The 23,715-nt window shown below is 42.4% G+C and overlaps 1 protein-coding gene across 9 annotated transcripts in view; it reads left to right on the forward strand.

Annotated features, from left to right (window-relative positions):
• Nucleotides 1-9,532: 9,532 nt before the first annotated feature.
• GPR155 (G protein-coupled receptor 155) overlaps nucleotides 9,533-23,715 on the forward strand; it is a 60,168-nt gene continuing 45,985 nt past the window's right edge. For 2 of the 9 annotated variants that reach the window (XM_032784550.2, XM_032784558.2), the window contains exon 1: nucleotides 11,099-11,484. The gene's annotated coding sequence lies outside the window, so the exon portion shown is untranslated. Of the gene's footprint in view, nucleotides 9,636-11,098; nucleotides 11,485-12,921; nucleotides 13,010-13,054; nucleotides 13,667-23,715 lie in introns of those variants that run through there. The other 7 variants (XM_075070100.1, XM_075070101.1, XM_032784555.2 and 4 more) reach the window with 7 other exon arrangements.

The following is a 23,715-nucleotide window of genomic DNA, read 5'->3' on the forward strand; positions in this document are numbered from 1 at the left end:
GGAGGGACCTGGGCCTGCCCTCTACTCCAGGTCCCAACCCAGGGGCCCTGAGGGTTGTGGTGAACCACTTGAACCAGCAGTTCCTTCCCCTGGGTTACTTCCCTCTCCTATCCTTCAGCTTGTGAAGGGCTTCTTGCCTCCCTTCTATACAAGCCTGGTGCCCCTTACCTAGGGTTTCTTCTGGACTTCACAATTCAGCTCAGCTCAGCTCAGCTCAGCTCAGCTCAGCTCAGCTCAGCTCTCCTCTCCTCTCCTCTCCTCTCCTCTCCTCTCCTCCTGCACTCTGCTCCAACCAAACCTTCCTCCTTCAACTCCCACCCTGTCTGACTGAAGCAGGGGTTTTTTATCACATGACTGAAGTCAGGTGCTCTAATTGGAGTTAGGTGTTCTAATTGGAGTCAGGTGCTCTAGTTAGTCTAAAGCAAACTTTCCTCCCTTGGCAGGGAATAAGGCCCCCTGCTAATACTCTCATGCTGCCCTCTGGCCATGCTGTATCACAACTCATAAAGAAGTATGTTAGAACAGTGAAGTTTAAAATACTACTTGACAGGGCCACTATTTCTTTTGGCATTTTTTTACCATGCAGTTTGACACGTTCACACAGAGTTGAGGGGCAGTCTAGGGTTTGTACTTTGCCCTGTCAAACTGATTTGTTTTCTCTGATAGCTTTCCAGAAGCTGTCATCTCTGTGCCAATAATCAAGCTGCTTTTTTCACAATATCTTTGCATTGCTTTTTCAGTCTCCCTCATAAATTTTTAGGCCAAATCCTGGTCCTACTGAAATCATTGGGAGTTTTGCTACTGACTTCACTGAGACCTCTCTGTGATCCTTATACATTATACTCTGAAAGGGAGGTGAATTTCCCCCTGTATAACATTTTCTTTTGATGCCTAGTGCCTTACAAAAAGAGGATGTTTCCATTTCAGTAAAGCTGTCCTTGCAGAAGCATTGCTGCTATTCTGGTTTGCAGAATTTCATGAAGATTTGTCTCTTGTCATTTGACACAGAAGATTGAAGATTATAATGATTATATTTACCAGCTCTTTGATAGGCCAGTGCTGATGAACAGCCACCTCAAAGTACCCTCTGGTGGCCTCAGAGCAGTCCTGCACATAGCCTCTCACTCAGTTTCACTTCTTGGATCCCCCAGATAAACTCCACACAGAGTTTTAGCAGCCCTCTTTAGGGTCTGATTTTATTACCTTAAAGCTCAAAAGTAAACAAAAATCCTCCCCCCGTGCCCGCTCCCAGTACAGTCCAAACTTCCCATGTTCAGTCAGAGACCTTCCTGCCTTAGTAGGCTTCCCTCACCCCTTCCTAGCTGGAGCAATTCCCCTGCTCTCAGAATATTCCGTCAAGAAGCTTCTCCCACTCTCTATAGTCTCACTATAGCCCCTCCACCACCTTACTGGGGGCTCCTTCTGCTCGTCATAGGAAATTGCTTCATTCCTCTCAGGTGCGTCTCATTCTGCAGTCAGGGTTGGCTTGGCCTCAGACTCTCCAGGGCAAACAACCCTGTTACATCCAGCAACATGTGTCTATGTTTCAGATATAAAATAAGGTGGAAGTCATCATAGGCTGTAAACACGGACTTCACGGTTTTGTATGATACTGTGATGGTTCCAGATTTGATGTTCCAATCTGCCCAATAGAAAATATCAATTTGATTCTGGTACGCAATTTAGACACCACAATGACTAGTACTATTGTAAAACGCTAGACAAGTAGATGGGTAACATGGTCAATGAGGCTAAGTTTGACAAACGTAAAGAGGATAATCAAAGTAAATCTGGATCTTCATTGTATGTGAGGTCATTGATGTGATGCTAGGTCTTGAAAGCTTATGAGTTATGTTGTTCCAGTTTGTCTGTTATGTTTTGTTTTTATCAGCTGGGTAGTAAGTCTATAGTTTTACAGCTGTCTTGGCAAAACTATAGGTGATAAACTGGATGTCATATGGCATATGCGCAATAAGAGCACTGTCAGCCACATAGAGAAGTTCCTATACAATATCTTCATTTACTTTTGGTAACTGTGTTCCATTTTTACCACATTTCCCCCCTACAATTGGTAGTGTTTTGAAGAGAAATTTCAGGCATCTTTCAATCTGTTAATTTTAAAGCGCTTGCCAGATGTTCAATGTTTAATACAAATGCCTGGTATGGCATTTCAGTTGGCATCATCAGTCTATTGCTGTGTAGAAAAAAACCAAAGACACTGAATATCAAAACATATCCCTGCTAGATTCCGTTTGCTATTACAAAATAGATCCAAGAGAATTTTTTCTACAATTACTCCGACTTATTCTATCATGCAGTTGGAGAGTGACTCCATTAATATTTCTGCACAGGAATTTCCAGTCAGCTTTGTAAAGTTAGCAATGGCAGCATACAGGTCCCAGTCTTGTTCACTATATTTTTCCTGTAAGCAACAAGCAACATGATAGTAGTGCTTCTTTTTTCTTTAAAGTTACAAGACCCAACTCTCTGCTGGCATAAACCCATTGCCTTCAACGAGTTTGCACAGAACTTTGGGGTTCTGTCAATAACAAAGTAGCACTTGAGTAAGTATCTTTCTTGAGTAAGTAACTGAGAGAAAGGAGATTACATAAAAGGTGCTATTCTCTTCTTTCCATTGTGTCTACAGTTGCTAAAAACAGCTGTATCCATAGGTCTCTAGGTGTTCCATGTTGTTCTAAAATAAATGAACAGCTGGCTGGAAATTACACTGCTACTATATTGGTAGTAATCCAGGTGTATTTCATCCAGATTTGTTTGTGTGTATCATAATTCCCACTGGCTGCTCATCTCCTTCCAAAAGTAGTGATACCCCTGTCCTTCTGCAAAGGTCAATCGTTGTAATACTCTACTGGGAGCTTATTTTGTGATGTTCAGTGATGTTGTAGGCAGGGGTAGCAGCACCGCCCATTATTAAGATTGCCTGACACTTACTACTATCAGCATTGGCAGCAGGTACCTAGGGCTAGAGGTGGCTCCAGTCACCCTAAATCCAGCTCCACTGGTGAAACACTGATGTGCACCATGTGATGCTGTGATGGCTCCTCAAGCCTCCTCAAACCAATGGGCCAGAGCAGGGAGCCAGGCCTAAGCTAGCACCAGGGGACAGAAGCAGAGCCACCACTGCCCAGGATGAGTGCTGGATGGGCCCGCACCCCAGGCCTCCCCTCTGCACTAGGCTAGGATAGATCTGGGCACAGACCCCCGCAAACAATATTTTCATCCTCCATCTCTGTTTAGAGATCCCTGCTTTCAGCTGCTTAGAACTTCACCAAACTTTAGCTGTTTACCTGAAGTTTTCCATGCTAGGTGTCTGCCTCAGGCTACAATTTTATTCGTATTTTTTAAAATCTCAGCCAAAATTGTTGAGCAAGTTCTGAGAATGAGGCTTGGGGAAAATACATTGTTTTGCCCATATTAAAATGTTTTTGAAACTTTCTTTGAAAAGTTTTAGGGCCTTTGACCTCTCCAGCACAGCTCCAAACTTTTACAGGGTACAGGTAAATATAACCCTGATGTTCTCTTATGAATGCTACATCCTCATCAGAGAATGATTCAACATCCTCCAGCTCTGAGCTACCAGGACTCAAAAGGGCTACCCTGTAATGGCAGCTCCAGGCTGGGGTGGGACCAGGCACTGGAACTGGTAACAAAGAGCTTGTCTCTCCTTTGCTCTTGATGACACTCTCGTCCCTATCCCCAGGCTCAGGCAGTGTGGAGGAAGCTGTCTGATTGGGATGCAGAGGGGACAAAAGCCAGACCTGGTGTGAGGAGATTGGATAAGGCTTCTGGTGAGAATGGGGTAGTAGGAGGGTGAAGAGAAGAAGTATGCCTGAACAGTTGACACTGGTTGGACAAGGAGACTGGGATGGGGCGTTAGGGTGCAGAGCCAGGAACTAGCAGGTCAGGGAGACTGGGAGCTGTGGGGGAGATTGGAGCTGGGAGCCACTAAGAGAAGCTGGGTAGGGGGATGGCTGGGAGACAGTTGGCTGTGGGAGGAATACTGAGATTAGATGAGGCACTGGGATGAGAGGACTAGACTGGGACTGGCAGGGCAAAGAGACTGAAACAAAACTCTGGGGGTAAGGGAGACTGAAATTGGGGAGGGAGACTATGGCAGGATGAAAGTGAGAAACAGATCAGACAAGAAGCCAGGAGGGAGGAACTCTTGACTTACAGCTGGGCAAAGAGATTGGAGACAAGGATTTGAGGCAGGAGGGAGAGACTAGGAGTGGTTGTGCAAGGAGACTGGAAGTGGGATGAGAAGCCTGAGTAGTGGAGACTGGGTCTGAGTAGGCCAAGAGAAGGGGACTGTGACAAGGAGCCAGGAGGAGACGGGGAAAGAGCAGGATTTGGACAAGGACAGATTGGAGGAGACAGGGTAGAGGGGGTCAAGTTTGGAGTCCTGGGCAGAAAAGTCTGTGACTATTACAGCACACTCCCCTCCAGAGCTTATCAATTATTCCATTGGCTCAAGTGGCAGAAGTCTACACAGTGAATCTAAAGGTTTTTAATCTGCTGACAGAATTTTGAGGGGAGGGGAGTTCACTTTGCTTTTTCAAAAACTTAGGATATTACAATTTTGTGTATGTGACTGGGTGGGTAAGTGAAAGAACTAAGGCTGTCAATTAATCGCAGTTAACTCATGCGATTAACTCAAAAAAATTAACTGATTAAAAACATTAATCATGATTTATCACACTGTTAAACAATAGAATACCAATTGAAATGTATTAAATATTTTTGGATGTTTGTCTATATTTTCAAATATATTTATTTCTATTACACCACAGAATACAAAGTGTACAGTGCTTACTTTATGTTATTTTTATTACAAATATTCGCACTGTAAAAAAGAAATAATATTTTTCAGTTCACCTCATACAAGTGCTGTAGTACAATCTATAATGAAAGTTGAACGTACAAATGTAGAATTATGTACAAAAAATAACTGCATTCAAAAATAAAACAATGTACAACTTTAGACCCTACAAATCCACTTAGAGTAGTGAAATACCAATGGGCCTTTGCATCACACAGTGACTGTAGGATTAGATAGGTAAATAAATGGATTTTAGCAGTCAGGGGAAGGCCCTGAAAATAATGTGCTTAAAAGTTAGAAAAAACTGTAACTGAAGAGAAGTTGTAAAAATGCTCAGCTCAGAATGTGGCTGATAAGAAAAGAGGGACCTCTAATTATCACAGACGGTTCCAACTAGTTTGAACAATAAAGAAGGGTTGTGTATTTTGAGTCAGTAATTACTTTAACATACCAATGTTACCTTGAAGCTGTACCTGGTTATACACAAGCTTCAGCTGAAGGAATATTGGTCAGCAGCTAGGAAGAAGTATGATAAAGATTTTAAAAGAAGAAGGGAAAAAAAAGACTTGGAAAAAGGGAACCCAGTCAGAAATCTTATCTACCTCAGGCCTAAGAACAGAGTCTAGCCCTAACCTGCTAAAGTTAGCAATTGGCAATGACATCACTTTTTTGTTAAAGGGTAGAAAAGGGTGAGCTCTTAGATGGCTCATCACTAGTATTTGGCTGACCAAACTGGAGCCAGTCAGCATAGGTTGTATAGCTGTAGTAACTGCTTATCTTTTAGGCTTTTAAACATGTTTAGAGCAATTACATAAATATTTGGATTTAATGAAGGAATTTATGGTTAAATTAGTGTCTGGCAGTACCCTTTATTAGTATTGGCAACAGTTCCAGTAGTGACCTGTCCTCTTCATTATTTACCACTCACCCAAATTTTATATCATCCAAAAACTTTATTAGTGGCTTTTTTTTTTATTCTTCCAGGTAACTGATGACATTACCTAGTGTAGGCTGTGGGACCCCACTAGAAACACACCCATTCAATGATGATTACATTTTGAGACCTATCAGTTAGCCAGATTTTAAACCATTTAATGTGTGCCATGTTAATTTTATATCATTCTAGTTTTTTAATCAAATTGTTGTTACCAAGTCAAATGCTTTACAGAAGTCTATTACATCAACACTACTAACTAAACTTGTAATCTCATCGAAAAAAACATATTGTTAGTTTGACAGCATCTAGTTTCCATAAACTCATGCTGACTGGCATAAATTATATTACCCTCTCTTTATTATCAAGCCCGCTATCAGCTACTCCATTATCTTGCCTGAGATCAATGTCTTACTGACAAACCTATAGTTACCCAGGTCATCTCATTTATCCTTTTAAATATTGGCACATTACCTTTCTTCCAGTCTTCTGGAACTTCCCAAGTGTTCCAAGACATATTGAAAATCAACATTAACGGTCCAACTCTTCTAAAGCTCTTGGATGAAAGGTATCTGGGCCTACTGATTTTAAACATGTTTAAGTGTTGTAGCTGTTTTTTAATATTGTCCCGATGTAGTGGACAAAGAGTGCTATCACATCATAAGATATGACTACACCTATTTCACCCCCCAAATACAGAACAGAAATATTTATTGAATACTTCTGCTTCTTCTGCATTATTATTGATAATTCTACCATTTTCATCCAGTAATGGACCAAAACAATTGTTAGGAATATTTTTTCCCTAATATAGTTAAAACAAACCTCTTCTTGTCCTTCACTCTGTTGGCTGTAGATTTCTCCTTGCTTCCCTTAGCTATCAATTTTCTACAATTCCTGGCTTCTGTTTTATATTCATTACTATCAAATTCCCTTGTCTTCAATTGTTATGTTTATTTTTTATAGAGACGTTCACTTCCCTACTAAACCAGGTTCATTTTTAAACCAATATAGCTGCATTCCTCAATTGTGGATTTTTGGGCATCTAGTAAAGTGTTCTTAAACAATTCCCAATTATTCACATTTCTCTGATTAACAATTGTTTTCACCTTTGTGAAATATGGTACTCTTAAATTTCTGTGTGTGTGTGTGTGTGTGTATATATAATATACTGGTCTAGACTTTATTCTTTTTGCACATTATAAATGTGATCGTCATGATGAATATGATAAATATGATCAAGTCTTATTATTGCAAGATCACCTTCACTGAAGGTGTCTTCCACCTTCAAATTCTCAACTAGTTCCTTCCTATTGTCAATCAAATCTAGAATAGCCTCTCCCCCTTTCTCTGCCTTCTCTAATAAAAAGTTGTCTGATGGGGGCTCCCCTGAGGCCTATATAGCAAACACATGAGCTTGGGTATCCCTTGATGGAGTTGTGTGCATGAGGGGGAGGCAGGAAGCACCTAGAACTGTGAACAAAGAAACTGTCTGCTGTGTTCAAGGAAGTAGGACTTTGTAAATAAGAAGGAATGCATCAGAGAAATAGCTGACTCCAAATCAACTTTTCCAACTAATTGAAGCAACCCACTAGACCCTCGAATTTTGGCTAACAGCTCAAATAAAAAAAGGATAACAATACTGTATTCTCTGTCCCGTAGTACTTTCTGCTACATTATTAATATCAGTGACGCAATGGTCATCTGTACAGTATTTAATTAGTATTGTACTGAGGACAATGTGGTTATTTTTCTCACTGTGTATTCTATAATTAGTTGAGTTAAAGAACTAGTTTAATATGTTAAAGGCATGCTGCCTTGTCTACATGAGGTTGTTAACATGTGCTTAGCTAACATTTTCCAAGTCCTAGTCTAGACAAGGCCTTCCTATGCTAGGGAGCACGGGTTTGAGTATGGTCCTTAAACAATGTTCCCACTAGTAAAGCTAACTCACCTCCCTCCCCGCCGCTAATTTTTTTTTGTTATTCCCTTCCCACTTTTTTCCATTTGTGAGCATCTCTTCTGAGTTTGTTGTTCTCTCATTAGCTTCTCCTTTTTGTTATCCTGCCTCTTCATTTTTTTTATCCTCCTTCCATTTCTGTTTCGTTTTTTCTCCCCCAGGCTGATCATACACATAGCACATTATTGCAAAAGGAACAGAATGAAATTGATATGATCTGACTGTTTCACTCTGCTGCTTCTGTTGGAGATGCTCTGTGTGCGCGAGCATCAATAACACAGGCCAATACAATTATCTGCTGCCGGGAACAGAGAGAAGATAGACAAGCAGTGTCCTCAAAATCAGTACTGAACCAGTCACCTCGCTTGGTGTAACAGAGCACTATGTTGCTGAAGGTGCTACTTTGAGACAACTTGTACTTAATGGAAGATTTCACAGCACTTTACACAAGTAAGGGTCCTAACACTGGTGTCCTGTCCACTGGTATTTATGTTCTACCTAAATTCGCTTATAGTTTTAAATTGAGAAACTACTTTTCTCTTTCTGTTGTGTGGTGTTACTGACCCAGAATATCTATCATGTTTCATCCTAGAAGTGGTGCATTTGTCCCTACATCATTTAGTCTGTAAAGGGTTTTCAGTCCAGTCAGGAAGAAAGGTGTTTTATAAGTGCAAATTATTATTTCTTGTATGTCCTTATTGTTTATTTTTCTGTTGTTGATATTCAAGGGGTATCAGTCATAAAATACTTGTTTTCATAAGTCTGTATTCTAAGTAGAAATCTAATTTTTTCCCATTTCATTTATTCTTTTCTCCTCTCTTGATTATCTTTTTTTTTTCTTTCAGTGGTGCTTAAGACTGGCACATCCCAGATGAATTGTGTTCAACCTTTTTACCAACTTGTGATCTCTTACTGAACTTTAAAATATGGAAGTTGAAGTTATATTACTGTCAATGTTTTCTTTTACCTCCACTCCTCCATTAATGGTGTTCCCCACAATACCTCAAAAACAGAAGTGTAAGACTCAGGATAGGAGCACTTTCATGGATTTAGGGATGTGCATCTGACTACCATGCTCAAGATAGAATGAACACTCCCACTACTATGACAATCCCTTATGGTAGCTACTGGTGAGGTGGAAAAGATTACGCAGTGCCACTTTAAAGTCTCCTGCAATTCCTTTTCCAAACATTTTTGTTCCTTCAATGCCCCCTTTGGTTTTGGTTAAAGGCTTTTATATCTCCTTTTTTACATAAACCTTTTCATTATCCTTGCCCTACGTATTCTGTTCATGTTATTTCTCCCCTCCTGCCTTCTTAAAATATAACATCCTATTTGTTCCCTTCAGCTTCCCATATGGATTTGATAGATTCAGGGGTATAAGAGCCAAGACTGACCCATTTGGGGGAGAAAATTTTTGACAAAAAATAAAGTTCCTTTTTAAATTGTCTGTCATGTGTCCATCCTTTTTCTTCTGCAATTGCTGGTGCTCAGTCTCTTTCTTTGTTTTCCTCTCTGATTTAGCTACATGCCAAAAGCTTGTATTAAGTCTTTTTCTTGTGTGTGAGATTCCTGTTTATTTAGTTTAAGTCCCCAGGTTTGGTTTGGTTTTTTAATTGACTCCCTGAAGAAACGATGAAAACTCCCCTGCCTGTAAGTTCCACTTAGTTAGGAGGGCTAATGGCACAGATATGTGTCTCTAAAGTGTTCAGAACACAGAAAACAAGCTGTTTTGGGCTTTGAGCTTTTGGAGGTCCTATATACAGAGATTGCCTTCTTTGTATACCTTCTCTTTCATTTTAAAGTTGTTGTTCCCCTTCAGACAGATGGCAATGATATCAGAGCAGAAGCAACACTTAGTTCCTTCCTGCTCACCCACCAGCAAGCTGCATGGAAAATGGGTAAGTCATGACCTGATTTCTCCTTCCTCCAACAGTGGGTTAAGAAGAGGCAACTTAAAGTCTGATTCCCCTTTCCAGCAGCAAAAGAATCCCGACTATTGATTCTAAATACCCAACTTAAGTTATCATGTGGGGCATAATTAATTATAAGGCCAGTCCTTGCAGGTTATATATTAACAAAGTTTGGAAACTCAGACTCTAGCTAAATTACTAGAACATTCATAGGATGTGCTAAACAAGTTACAACAAATATAGAAAACTATCACCTCCTGACTGATCTCTCTTAGTTCTATGATAACTGTCTCTTTCTGTTATTGTGGAACATTACATGGGTAATGTTTAATTTCTAGTTTTGTTTCTTTTCTAAGTAAACTAGAACTAAAGTAGCAAATTCACTTTAAAAGTTTCCACCTCTATGCCCTGCTGTTAGTGTTCGAAGATTTAGAGGTGGGGCTCCTAGCATCTAAATTTTATATACGCACTGGCCCTATCCCTGGCTGTATATACATAGATTCCATAGGCATATAGCCCCTGGAGCCTTTGTCCAAGACTTTGTGGGCTTACAGAGCCCAAGCTTTGTGGGCCTGAGATCTGGTTCACGATGTGAAATTTGTCACCTGCTCATGCACCACTGTGATACTATTAAGGGAATGATACAGCAAGTTTCTCAGAGAAAGGCCCACTCCCTACACCTTCAGGCTCCCAAGAATTGATTCCAAAAGCTGTTGAGAACTAAAACCCAAAGATGGAGTCTCTCTCAGCCTTGGGAGAATAGGGGGCCAGACTCTACAACCCCTTCTTTCCTCCCAAGGCTGTGAGCAGCTCTGTTCCTTCTAATAACGAAAAGCGACTCTGGCTCATTTGGGAGAGGTCATTGCTCTGCTCTGTGAGGTCACAGGGAATGAGGTGGGGAGGCTGAGGGCAGGTCCTTTGACCACCTTCCCCCCTCCCCCCCTTGAAATAGGATTTTGGAAGGGGTGGGTCAGGGACAAGACTTGAGATCAGATCTATCTTTCCCACCCCCCCTGTGCAAGGAAATGCAGGAATAAGGTCTGAGGCCTCCGTTTCCCTCTCCAAGAGATGTTGAGGTGCATGATAAACCTACAACCCCCCAGACTGAGGAAACTTGGGGACACATCCATAGCCCCCCATTAGTAAGGATAGGAGAGGACAGCTCTGCAGCCCCATTATAAGGAGAGGGGGATAAGTCTGTAACCCCTCCCTCCAGCAGGCGTACTGGGGAGATAGACCCACACCCTCAAGGAGCTGGGGGGTGAGTCTGTGACCCCCCCCCCCATCTGAGAGAGGAGCTGGAGGCAGCTCTGTGTCCCCCCTCCAGGAGCCGCTCCCTGAGACAGAGGGCAGCTCCAGCGGCTGCATTCAGCGTGGGGCTTGGGTCCCGCGAGCAGCAGCCCACTGAGCGCCGCCATCTTGAAGGCTGGCGGCTCCCGGCTCAGCAGCGGCGCGGACTGGCGGCGATGCGCGCCCTGCTCCCCCTCCCGCGGCTGGGGCTAGCGCCTGGCTGCACCCGACGCAGGGCGGGCCCTTAGACTCGGGCGCCTCCTCTGTGGGGCCGGGCCCTGGCGCGCGTGGGAGCTGCCGAGGGACCTGGGGCGGCAACGCCGCGCCTCGCCCTCCATGGGGCTGAGCTGGAGACCGGCCCCAGCCTGCGGCGGCCAAGTCCTGCGCCCGGCAGAGGCAGCGAAGGGCACCTCGCAGAGCAGAGAAGGCCTGGGGCAGCGGCCAGTGACCGGGCACTGAGGGGGCCCCAGCACCCAGGGGCTCCGGAGCCGGCATGTGCCGTCCCGCGGTGGGGCTGTGACCGTCGCCGGGAGATCTCCCGAAACCAGTATGTCCTTGGGGGCGGTAAGGCGCGTGCAGAGGGGTGTCAGCCGGTCCCTGCGCCACTGTGCTCTGCCTTACGTAAGGCTGCGCTGGACGCGGTGTGGGTGTTTCATCTCATTGCTGGGCACAGCGAGATCGTCCGTGTGGATGCCCGGGCTGTCTCCTCCCCAGAGGCGCTCAGCCTGCCCACGGGAAGGAGAATTTATGCTTGTTTTTAGCTGCCTAACTTCTGCAACACCTAACAACTGTGGCTGCAGTGGGCGCTTTGTAGCGTGTGTGTGTGTGAGAGAGATGGTATATGTGTAATTTACCCAAGCTATCCAACACATCGTATTTACTGGTAAACATCATCTCCTTCCAAAACCAGTGTTGGTTACAGGGTGTTTTCCGTGTGATTCTAAACACCTCTTGTACAGTTTGCCACTGGCTGATTGTGTAGGTGCCGAATCGGTGTTTCATCGGTCTTAGCGTTGACTTGTTTGTTTTTTTGCATCAGTTATTTTCATACTTCACTTTGTCTATTTTGAGATGTATCCGCTGGGTATATCTGTTAAAGTAGTTTTAGTTTAAAGTAACACACCACCAAACTAAACAATTGGGAAACCCATCTAGCCTTCCTTTTCCTTTTCACCTTCCAGCTTTTTCCTCAAGTCTGTTGTCATGCAGCACAGTGCAATTAGTTTTGTACTTCTCAAACACAGACATTTCCCAGTCATGAATATGCTTACTCAGACGCAGAAGGAGCATAGTAGGCACTCAGAGAAAATAAATATGAAGTACCAATAATAAGGCTTTGCTTTTCACTGTATGTTTAAAATAATTTAATAAAAGTGAGTGATCATGTCTCAGATGGTCTTACAAGTGGGAAAACTGAGGCACTGAAGGTTTTTTGTTCCTTTTAAAGGGATGCTGAATCTAAAAATTCCATTTCTGCGTGCAAAATGTTTTACTGACTGTTGTGGCTTCAAAGATCACATCTACAAATAAAACATCAAATTACTATAACTAAAAAAGAGGAGGGGGAATATTTTTCTTTTCTTGTTTATTTTGTGCGATTGGCAACACTTCTGCATGTTGTTAGAGCTTTTCTACACACACAATTTACACCCATTTAACTTACTTAGTTGGAAGCCACACCTTTTAGTTATATCAGCGATATTTTGTATGTAGACCAGGACCTTCATTTCATTGCTTCTTTTGTGTAGTCAGTTTTCTTAGCTGTTGTTGTTTCTGTAGCATCTAGGCACTTTCACACAGCAACAGTGTGGGAAAAAATTAAAAATAGGAAATATTCTAAAACCCTAAATAATGTGGAGGGGGACAAAGAAGAAGGTTTGGTACCTGAAACTACTTTTGGTTTTGACTAGATTTCAGACTAATGGTGTCCCTTTTCAGTGATTTGCCCAAGGTTACACTATTGCTCTTCATTTATTCTCCCCAGGCTAGAAGATAGCATGGCAATGTACAGGAGTGGGATCTGTACCAATCATTTCTCACCACTACAGTATCTTTTAATTTAAAGCACTATGGTGACGCAATTCACTTCCTCTTTTTGGTGATTTTATTACTCTAGCCAATTTTAAAAGTGGTCAGACCTATTCAGTATTCTTCTTCTAATGTGAGCACCTGAGGTGAGAACTCTTTCATGATAGATGTTGCCCCTTCTTTCAAGGTTTCCACGTAAATGAGTTTGTCCAACAGAACTATAATGTGTTCATCACCATCAGGACATTATTATATTGCATCATGTTGTAAATGAGGTGATCTGCTTTGTGAGAATGAGCTCAGGATCCATTAACAATTTACAGAATCTCTCCAACAAAATCAGCATTTTTCTGGTAGAGAGTCCCTCTGGGAATTTTGGGGAGGGTCAGTAAGAAGAATTTTTGGGCATTTCCTTTAAAAGTGGAGGGAAGAGTGAGGGGGATCTTCATGCACAAGAAGTGGAACCCAGCTGCTTGTGCTAGGATTTAGGCATAGCTGCCAGTATTTAGAAGAGTGTTCTATGGTACCCGGATCGGCGGGTTGCGATCGGTCTATCGGGCATTGATTTATCGCGTGTAGTGTAGATGTGATAAATGGATCCCCAGTCGCTCTCCCGACTGCTGAACTCCAGCTCGGCGAGAGGCAGAAGCAAAGTTGACGGGGGAGCTGCAGCAATCGACCCCGTGCTGTGAGGACACAAGGTAAGTCGAACTAAGATACATTGACTTCAGCTACGCTATTCTCATAGCTGAAGTTGCGTATCTTGGATCAATTTCCCATACACACACACCCCCTCCCGGTGTAGACCAGGCCCAAGAAACAGTACTGTGATCAAAGCAGGGATCTGAGAGAGCTCTAATTGCTAGCAACTGGAGAGTTTGGTTTGTGTTTTGGTAAATGTTAGTGCTTTACAAATACTTATCAATACACCCACCACTCATGTGAAATAGGTAGCTAAGTAAGTTTTATTGTCTCCGTTTTACAGATAGGGTACTAAGTTAGTGTTAGAGCGGGGGTTATAGAATGCAGTAGGTCCCTATGCTCTGCTGCTTTTTAGCCCACTACTAGACCAGACTTCCTCTTGTTGTTGAGCTATCCCTCCCTGTGACCAGTGGCTACAATGCAGCTGTCCCTAGCACAAATGGCAGCCTAGGCAGTACTCTCTCAAAGAGTCATGAATTAGGGTATGGCTACATTAGAAATTTCAAAGTGCTGCCCCGGCAGCGCTTTGAAGTGTGAGTGTAGTCAGAGCCGCAGCGCTGGGAGAGAGCTCTCCCAGCGCTGCTTGTAAACCACATCCCTCATGGGTGTAGCGTGCAGCGCTGGGAGCCGTGCTCCCAGCGCTGCCGCCCTGATTACACTGACACTTTACAGCGCTGCATCTTGCAGCGCTCAGCGGGGTGTTTTTTCACACCCTGAGCGCGAAAGTTGCAGCGCTGTAAAGTGCCAATGTAGCCAAGCCCTTAGTCAGCAGTTCCTCAAAAATAGGTGCATTTGTGACTAACTTCTCCTTCACCTTTCTCTGGAATAAGGGAAAAAAGTGGGAGGCCAGGCCTACACTACAAACGTCAGATGGTGTAGGACTTCATTTGTGACTGACAGCTGTGCTAGGACAAACTCAAAGGGTAGCTGCACTTATATTGGTAAAGCTGCTTTTGCATGGATAGCTTATTTCATTTGAGTGGGTATATTGGGGGAGGGAGGTGCTAGACTAAGCTACATGAGCAAAAACACAGTTTTGCTGGTATAACCTGGGTCCATGGTAGGAGTGCTTTACCAGCACAGTACACCCTTGTCACTATATAGCTATACCAGCAAGTCTTTACAAGTGTAGACCTGGCCTCAGTTCCTGATCTGTAAAATGGGGATAATAGTATTTCCCTACCTCACAAGGGTGTTGTGAGGATAAATATATTCAAGATTGTGAGGTGATCAGATCTGTGTCGCTTGAAGGCCATATAAGTATATTAGGTCAGGTCTACACTAGAAAAGGTTTGCTGGTATAACTATACTGACACCCCTCTACCACCATCCCCCACCCCAGCTGTAGACAGTATAGTTTATACCAGTTCCCTGAGCAAAATAAGCTACACCAGCAAGAGCACTTTTATGCTGGTATAACTACATCTACGTTAGGGCTTTTGCTGACATAGAAGTATGTTTTTGGGGAGGGAAATCACACCCCTAAACAATTAGTTTACTATTGAAAGCTTTCTAGTGTAGATGTGGTCTTATATAGGAAGGCATGGGACACAGGCTTCTGCTGTGGATCAGAGCAAAGCCTGTGGGTGAAGGAGCCAGACACTGAGGTTATTCTAGGAAGGCCCCAGGGTAGGCCAGGAAGCAGGCCAAGTTTTGAGTGCTGCTGAGAGCCTGGACTCTGTAACTCTGCCTCATGTTCATTTAGAGTTTACTATCTGCAGAGGCCAAAATATACACCTTTCTCAGGTGTGATTATGCAATTGTATTCTGCTTGGGGCTGTTTGAGTGCAGAGAGAAGGACTGAGAGTTTATCATTGCGCTAAAAAACTAGCTTGGAAAAATGCCCTCCACTAATAAATTAGTTGGAAATAGTCAAATAGAGATGTTCATTGGAAGGGAAAACCTGGGAAGCAGCGATGCTGAAAGAGCCTTATGGGTGAGAATGAGCAGTAAATTAGACCTGAGTTTGCAATGTGATATGGCAGTGAAAAAGCCAGTGTAACTGTGGGCTGCAACTAGCTGTGCTATGGATCAGGGAGGTATAATTTCTGTGTGGATCTGGTGCAACCATACCTGAGATATTGTGTTCAGTTCTGGGTGTCTTATCATCAGAAGGATATTGGAAGCTTTGAGTGAGCAAGAAAAATTAATCTGTGGGCTGGTTGAAAGTTTAAGAGCTAAATGTGTATGGCTGAGCTAAACATCAGTTAAACTGAGGAGTAGACTCATAAACTTAAGGTCAAAAGGGACCATTATGATCATCTAGTCTGACCTCCTGCACAATGCAGGCCACAGAATCTCACTCACCCACTCCTGTAACAAACCCCTAACCTATGTCTGAGTTACTGAAGTCCTCAAATCGTGGTTTAAAGACCTCAAGGTGCAGAAAATCCTCCAGGAAGTGACCCTTCGCCCACGCCGCAGAGAAGGAAAAAACCTCCAGGGCATCTGCCAATCTTGCCTGGAGGAAAATGTCCTCCGACCCCAATATGGTGATCAGTAAACCTGAGCATGTGGCAAGACTCAACAGCCAGCACCAAGAATACTCTTAGTAACCAAGATCCACCCCATCTGAAATCCCATCACAGACATTAGGCTATATTTACTGCTAATAATCAAGATCAATTAATTGCGCAAATTAGGCTAGTCCACCATACGTCCCTCCATAAACTTATCAAGCTTAGTCTTGAAGCCAGTATTCCCTGATGGAAATGAAGATATTGATCCAGATCCCTAGCTACAAATGCAGAGGGCACATAACAAACCTATCCTCCGTCCAAATACTTGAAAGGTGAATATACCAGGGAGAAAGAGGAATTTAAAAAGTTGGTACATGGAAGCCTGTGTGGTCTTTCAAGGGGCCCCAATTTCTCCTGTTGACTCTCCTTAGCTAGTCTTCAATGAGGTGAGTTCCTGGACCTTCACCTCTAATTAAGGTTATCAGTCCTCCAGTTTTAGGGCTTACAGTCTGCTTCACTCTCTTGATTACTTTCCTGAAAGCATCCCGGTGTCTGCCCTTTGCTGTCCCATGCGTTTTTGCCACCTCTTCCATCTGTCTACTCTACTCTCCGGCCTTGTTTCCTCTCTTAGTTGCAGCTGTGGACATCTGTCTCCATGATTGGCAGCTCTGGCAGCTGTGTGGGAGTGTGATCAAGATGAAGAGGTTCTTCCCCCCCCTCTGTGCTCAGTATGGGGTTTGTAGACCACATTACACGGGAATAACTTGGAGTAATGGGGTGAAATTTAGTTAGATCATCCAGAAAAACTAACTGATAGTGAAGTGTGTTGCATTTGCTCAAGAGAAGTGCTGAATCCGTGTTGCTTGGAAGGTTTACAGTGTAGAGTGGACACAACATTGGAAATGTATTGTATGGGATAAGGATGGACTGGTTGCCTTGAAAATAGGCCATTTTTATCCCAGTTGATCAAGTGTGGTAAGTGTACACTGCTGCAAGGTGGGTAAGGATGTCAAATACTGAGTCTGTGTCCCAAAGAACTTGCATTTTATATTGTACATGCATTTAGAATATAACAACTGTGGGCAGGGAAGGAGCTCACTCTAAGAACACTAGTATACATTGGTACTCTGCATTAACGTGTAATGTTTTATAATTCAATGGGTTAGGAAAACTTTCCGTAAAAATCAGCCTATTAAATGATCCAAACAAAGCTTTGACGTTTTTAATGTGCCATTAAGAACATAAGAACAGCCATACTGGGTCAGACCAAAGGTCCATCAAGCCCAGTATCCTGTCCTCTGACAATGGCCAATGGCCAGGTCTGGCCTTTTGTTGGGGCGCCGATGTTTGGTTTTTTATTTTTTTTTTCTGTTTTTTGTGGTTGTGTTCTGATATCTGTGTTTTTTTTTGTTGTTTTTGTGTATGTGTTGGGTTTTTTGCTTTTTTGTAGTGTTGAGCTGTGGGTTGTTTTTGTTTGCGTGCTTGTGCTTTGGCTCATGGCCGTTTGGTCGTGTGTTGCGTTTGGTGCCTTTTTGGCCGGGCTGGTGTCGGGGTTTTTTCTTGTTTTTTTTTTTTTTGTTTGTTTTGTTGGGTGCGTCGGTTTTGTATTTTTTTTTTGCAGATGTTTGTTTTGGAGTGGTGGTTTTGCGTGGTTTTTTGGGCGGTGGTTTGTCCTGTGCTTTTGCTCTGGCATGGCTGCGGGTCTTTTTTTTTCTTTTTTTTTTGTGATGTTTTGTTGCGTCTTTTTCTGTTTTTTTTTGTTGTTTTTTTTTGCTTATTTTTTTTTTGTTTTGTTTTTGTTTATGTTGGTGTTGCGTGTGCGATTGTTGGTGGTTGTGCCGTTGTGGTTTTTGGCATTTTCTGTTTGTTGTGTGTGGGCCTTGGTTTTTTTGCTTTTGTGTTTCTTGTGTTTGTTTTGTGGTGTTTTGGGTGTTGATTGTTTTCCGTTGTTGTTTGTCTTTTGCTTCCGTTCTTTCGTCTTTTTGTGCTGCTGTTTTTGGTGGCTTGGTGTGTTTTTTTTTTGTTTTGTTTTCTTCTGCGCTCTTATTTTGGTTTTTTGTGCCTTTTGTTTGGGTTTTGTTTGGTGTTGCTTCATTGTTCTGCGTTTTTTGTCTGGCTTGGTGGGCTTTTATACTTTTTGCTGCCTTTTTCTCTTGGGTGCGCTGTGGTGCTCTTAGTTGTTGGATTTTTTTTTTGTGTGTTTTTTTTTGTTTTTTTGATTTGTTTTTTATTGTTTTTGCTGCAGTGTTTTGCCGTGGGGGTTTTTTTTTTTTTTTTTTTTTTTTTTTTTTTTTTTTGGTTTTTGCTGTTTGCAGGGCTTGGTGCCTTCATGTTTTTTGTTGCTTTGCTTTTCGTGATTTTTGTGTGTGTTTTTTTTTGTTTGTTGTTGCTGTTGTGCTTTTTTTTTTATTATTTTATGTTTCTGTTTTTTTTGCTTTTTTTTGCCAGTTTTGTTGGGTGCCCCCTTGGTTATGGTGTTATTTTTCTATGTGTTTGGTTTTTTGGGGTTGTTTTGTTTTGCTATATTTTTTTTGTGGTGCGGGGTTTGTTGGTGTTTTGTTTGTGTTTGTTTGCTTTTTGTGCCGCTTGGTTTTGGGATGCTTCGCGGTGGTTGTCTTTGTTTGTATAGGGTGGACTTGGTGTGGTTGAGAACTTTGTGGCTTTGTTGGAGGTTTGGTTGGTTGCTGCTTTTTTTTGTTGGTAGCTGGCTTCGGTTTCTTTGGACTGTTGTGTTTTGTTTGCCGTTTTTTTTTTGTTTTTGTTTGCTTTCGTGTGGTATTGGTGTTTTTTCTGTTTTTTTTGGGCCGTGCCGCCCTTTTTTTTTTTTGTTTGTGCGTGGTTTTTTGGTTTGGTTTTTTTATTGGCTGTTGTCTGTGTTTTTGTTAGCAGCTGCGTGTGCAATTGTTTTCTCTTGATTTTTGTGGGGTGTTTGCCGCTTGCGTTGCTTTTCTTTTGCTGTTTTTTTTTGTAGTGTTTTTTTGTTTGTGTTCTGTTGGCTTGCTTTTGGTGGTATTGTGGTGTTTGGTTGTGTGTGGCGCCTGTTTGCGTGTTTCGTGGTTGGTCTTGCCCCAGAGGAATGACAGAGAGGTTCATAAATGGCTATCAGCCAGGTGGGCCAGAATGGGTGTCCTAGTTTCTGTTTGCCAGAAAGCTGGAGATGTGTATGAAGGATAACTTGATGATAACTATCTTCCGATCATTGTCTATGCTCCTTTGAACCCTGTTAGTATATTGGCTTTCACACACCTTCTGGCAAGAGTTAGAGGTGACGTGCATTTGCAATGAAAATACTTTCTTCGCGTTTGTTTTACTTCGTTACCTATTAATTTATGTTGGTGGCCATTTTCTTGTGTTATGAGAATGGAGTAACTAACATGTCCTTATTTACTTTCTCTATACACTCATGTTTTTATTAGACCTCTATCATGATCCCCTTTAGTTGCCTTTTTTCCAAGTTGAAAAGGTCCCAGTCTTATTAAATCTCTCCTTTCATCCGGAACGCAGTTCTATATTCCTTAATGACTTTGTTGCCCTTTTGAACCTGTTTCCAATTCCAATATATCTTTTTTGAGATGGGTGTGACACACGTTCTGCACCACAGTTATTCAAGTGTAGGCGTACCGTGGATTTATATGAGGCAATATGATAATTTTTCTGTCTTATTATATATCCCTTCTTGATGATTCCACCCATTTGTTCACTTTTTTTGACTTGCCGCTGCACATTGAGTGGTAAGATTTTCAGAGAACTATCCACAAATGGACTCCAAGATCTCTTTCTTTAAGTCGGTAACAGCTTAATTTCTACCATTCATCTGTATATGTATAGTTAGGATTATACTTTCTCCAATGTGCTCATTACTTTGATGTTTATCACATTAAATTTCATCTGCCATTTTGTTTGCCAAATCACCCGTTTTGTGAGATTCCTTTTGTAGCTCTTCACAGTCTGCCTGGGGGGGACTTTTACTATCTTGGAGTAGTTTTTGTATCATCTGCAATTTTGGCCACCTCTGTTTATCTTCTTCAGATCATTTATGCATTGTTAAATAAGACTGGGTCAGTACAGATCCCTGGGGACACAATATTTACTTCTCTCCTTCTGAAAACTGACCAATTTTATTCCTACCCTTTGTTTCCTATTCTTTTAAACATCCTTAAGTGAATCTTTCCTCTTATCCCATGGACTTCTTTATTTTGCTTAGAAGGCCCTTTGGTGAGGAAGCATGTACAAAAGCTTTTCTTTCGAAAATCTAAAATACACTATGTTACTGGATCTCCTTTGTCCAATTGCTTGTTGTCCCCTTGTGATTGAACTGGGAAATGTTCTTTAATGTTTGCTCTGAATACTGTGTTGGATGCCTCAGTGTCCCTAGGCAGTTCTTAAGTTATCTGGTGTGGGATAGGGTGATGTGATTGTGCGGAAAGGGCAGCTGCACCTAAATGTCTGGCCTCTGTCTCCTAGCAATGATGGCCTGGGGCTCCTCTGCAAAGGTGCCACTGGGTGTTGGAGACAGGATCAGGTGACCTCTGGGCCGGGAGGAGCTTGAGCCAGAGTAGGAGGTCTGGAGGGGGTTGTTCGTCGGGAGCTTGTGGGACGGGAGGGCTGTAAAAAAAATGTGCAGACCTAGGGGTCTGGCTCACTGCCCCCCAGAATGGACCCGGCCGAGGGGGTCTGGTTCGCTGGATATCTGACAAGGCCTCTGTTTTAGACCCCTGTTTCCTGCATTGATAAACTTTGTTTTGCTGGCTAGCGGTCCACGTTGACCTGCTAAAGTGTGGCTTCCCCAGACCCGCCTGGGTGGGCTGCGCTGTGGCGAAGCCATGGAGGGGCGAGGATGCTGAATGTCCAAGGAGAGACCCTTGCCTAAATGTCTGATCCAAGGGAGAGGAGTCCCAAAAGCGACTGGCTTAGTGGGGAGCAGTCGAGCATGCCCTGGGACTCCGTGACACCCCTCAATTTGTAGTTGGTGGGATATTGATTTCCCTTTACAAACCAGTTTGACATTTCCAACATTATGTTTCATCTATGTGTCTGACAGTTTTGTTCTTTTTGCATAGTTTCACGCAGTTTGCCTGGTACTGACTGTGAGGCTTAACTGGCTTAGTTGCCAGGGTCACCTCTGGAGCCCTTTTTAAATTTTGCCGTCCATTAGTTCCTCCAGTTATTTGGTACAGCAGCTGATTTAAATGATAGGTTAGAGTTGACCGTTAGTAATCCTCCAATTTCACATTTGAGTTACCTGCCGAGTTCGTTGGGTGAACACCATCAGGTCCTGTGAGACTATTACTGTTTTATGTTTATCGTTGTGTTCCAAACTCCCTCTAATTGAACCTCAGTTTGGACGTCCTCAGATTTGGTCACACCAAAGAATGGCTCAGGTTTAGGAATCTCCTCACATTTCAACAGTGAAGACCGATGCGAAGAATTTATTTAGTTTCTCTGCAATGGCCTTATCATCTTTGAGTGCTCCTTTAGCATCTCGATTGTCCAGTGGCCCCACTGGTTGTTTAGCAGGCTTTCTGCTTCTGATGTATTTAAAAACATTTTTTCTATTACTTTTGGAGTCTTTGGCTAGCTATTCTTCAAATTCTTTTTTGGTCTTTCTAATTATATTTTTACACTTAAGTTGCCAGAGTTTATGCTCTTTTCTATTTTCCTCATTAGGATTTATCTTCCACTTCTTAAAGGATGCCTTTTTGCCTCTCACTGCTTCTTTTACTTTGTTGTTTAATCACAGTGGCTCTTTTTTGGTTCTCTTACTATGTTTTTTAAATTGGGGTATACATTTAAGTTGAGCCTCTATTACAGTGTCTTTAAAAAGAAGTTGGAGAACAGTTCCTACCGCTGTTGATACTAGTGCATATATCACACTTGCCACAAAGTAATCAAAGCATGAAGGTTGTCTTTATAATCAGGGGAGAAACAAACTGTTAATTGTGGTTTTTGTTTTAAAAATTACATAACAAATTTGTGACTTTCTTGGCCATGCTTTGTGGCCATGCTTCCATAGCAACTGAAGAAATTAGAAAGGTCTTCTCCATCTCAGTCTGAAATGGGCACAGGAAAAAAGCACAATCTCTGTGGCCTTGTCTGCATTAGCTTTTTTCTTAAATTCTCCAACTCTTAATCCAGCATCAGTGCAGCATCACCACTGCTTGTAACGGGGAATGCTAGTGTAGACCAGCAATTGGTATCTTTACCATTGTGTTGTCTACCTAAGGTGAAGAATGCCTGTGTTGTGTCAATTCTAGTGCGTCTGCCGTAGTTATTCTGGGAGGGGGAGGAATGTTACCCTCTTTTATCCACGCCCTTAGATGAAATTCAGAGTCCTATAGGTGATTTCAGTTGGAAGGAGAAATTGATGATGGAGCCAGGCACATCTTTCATACAAACCTGTTTGCTTCTCAAGAATGTACAAAGTCCTGTTTCCTTGAACACAGGAGGAATCAAACAGCATGAGAGAGTTTCTTTGCTTGTAGTTCCAAGCCCCTTTCAGCTACTACTCAGCCCAAAATGTTCCCTATGTTTTTTTTCCCCTGGGCCATGGTCGCAGGGTTTGCCCAGCCTATGTTCTTGGCTACTTTGGTCTCTGCTCTGGTACTTCCCTTCTGTCTCTCTCTCGCACACAGCTGCCCTGCCCCAGTTCCTGGCCAGCCTCTGTGATTATTACGCTTCAGGGAAACCCCTGGGCCAGTGTGGCTCAGGCTTATCATGCTGGTCTGTCCCCTGAGTAGTGGTTTTCATTGTTGTTAGTACTAAACAAAGTTCCCTTTTTTTAACGGTTCCTTCATAGATACTTACCAGATCTGTGATCCCTGCAGCCACCATCACCTCTCAGCATAAAAATAACACTTTGTCTTGAGTTCTTACCCAGATGAATGGTGCAGAAAGTCTGGTTGGTTAGAAAGGATAATTGACTTAAAATGGTGATCTGATACTTTTTTTTCTTTTTTTTTCACTTGGTGTGGTAGCAGTGGACATGATTTCTTCTGTGGCCGCTGGAATTTATTCTTGATTAAAATAGGAATTCTCTATTGTAGCATCTTACTGAGTATCATTAGGCAGTGGTGGTGAAATACAGAGAGCTTTCTTTCTGTATTTTTACATTAGCAAGTTGGTAAGATGCCCCATCCACCCCAAAATGTCCCAGAGGTCAGGCGGGGAAAGCACAGTTCAGTTTAATATATTAATACATATTTTGGAGTGAGCTGCTTTCTCTCGGTCATTTATGGTATTAAAATGTAAGAGCAGCACCAAGCAGACTAGAAAATAAGGAACTAGCTTCCTCCCTTTTCCCACTTGCTCTATTTAGCCAATTTTTAAAGATTGTAGAAAACTTTTTATCTATCTGAATAACTGAAAGAATAGTTTCCCTCTTTTACTTTCAGAACTTGCATTCTTCTTATCAGATGATATCATTTGTTCTTTCAAATGAACAGAACACCAAGGTATGTGATGGGTACATACACATGTTTTTCTGGTCATGTAGTCAGCAGTCAGATGGTTCACAGAGGGGCATTTGGCATCTCATGAAAGAAGCACATCAACTTAAAAATCACAATTTTTTCTGAAAATATTACTAACCA

The sequence above is a fragment of the Chelonoidis abingdonii genome, chromosome 10, assembly GCF_003597395.2.
Source record: "Chelonoidis abingdonii isolate Lonesome George chromosome 10, CheloAbing_2.0, whole genome shotgun sequence".
Classification (NCBI taxonomy): domain Eukaryota; kingdom Metazoa; phylum Chordata; order Testudines; family Testudinidae; genus Chelonoidis; species Chelonoidis abingdonii.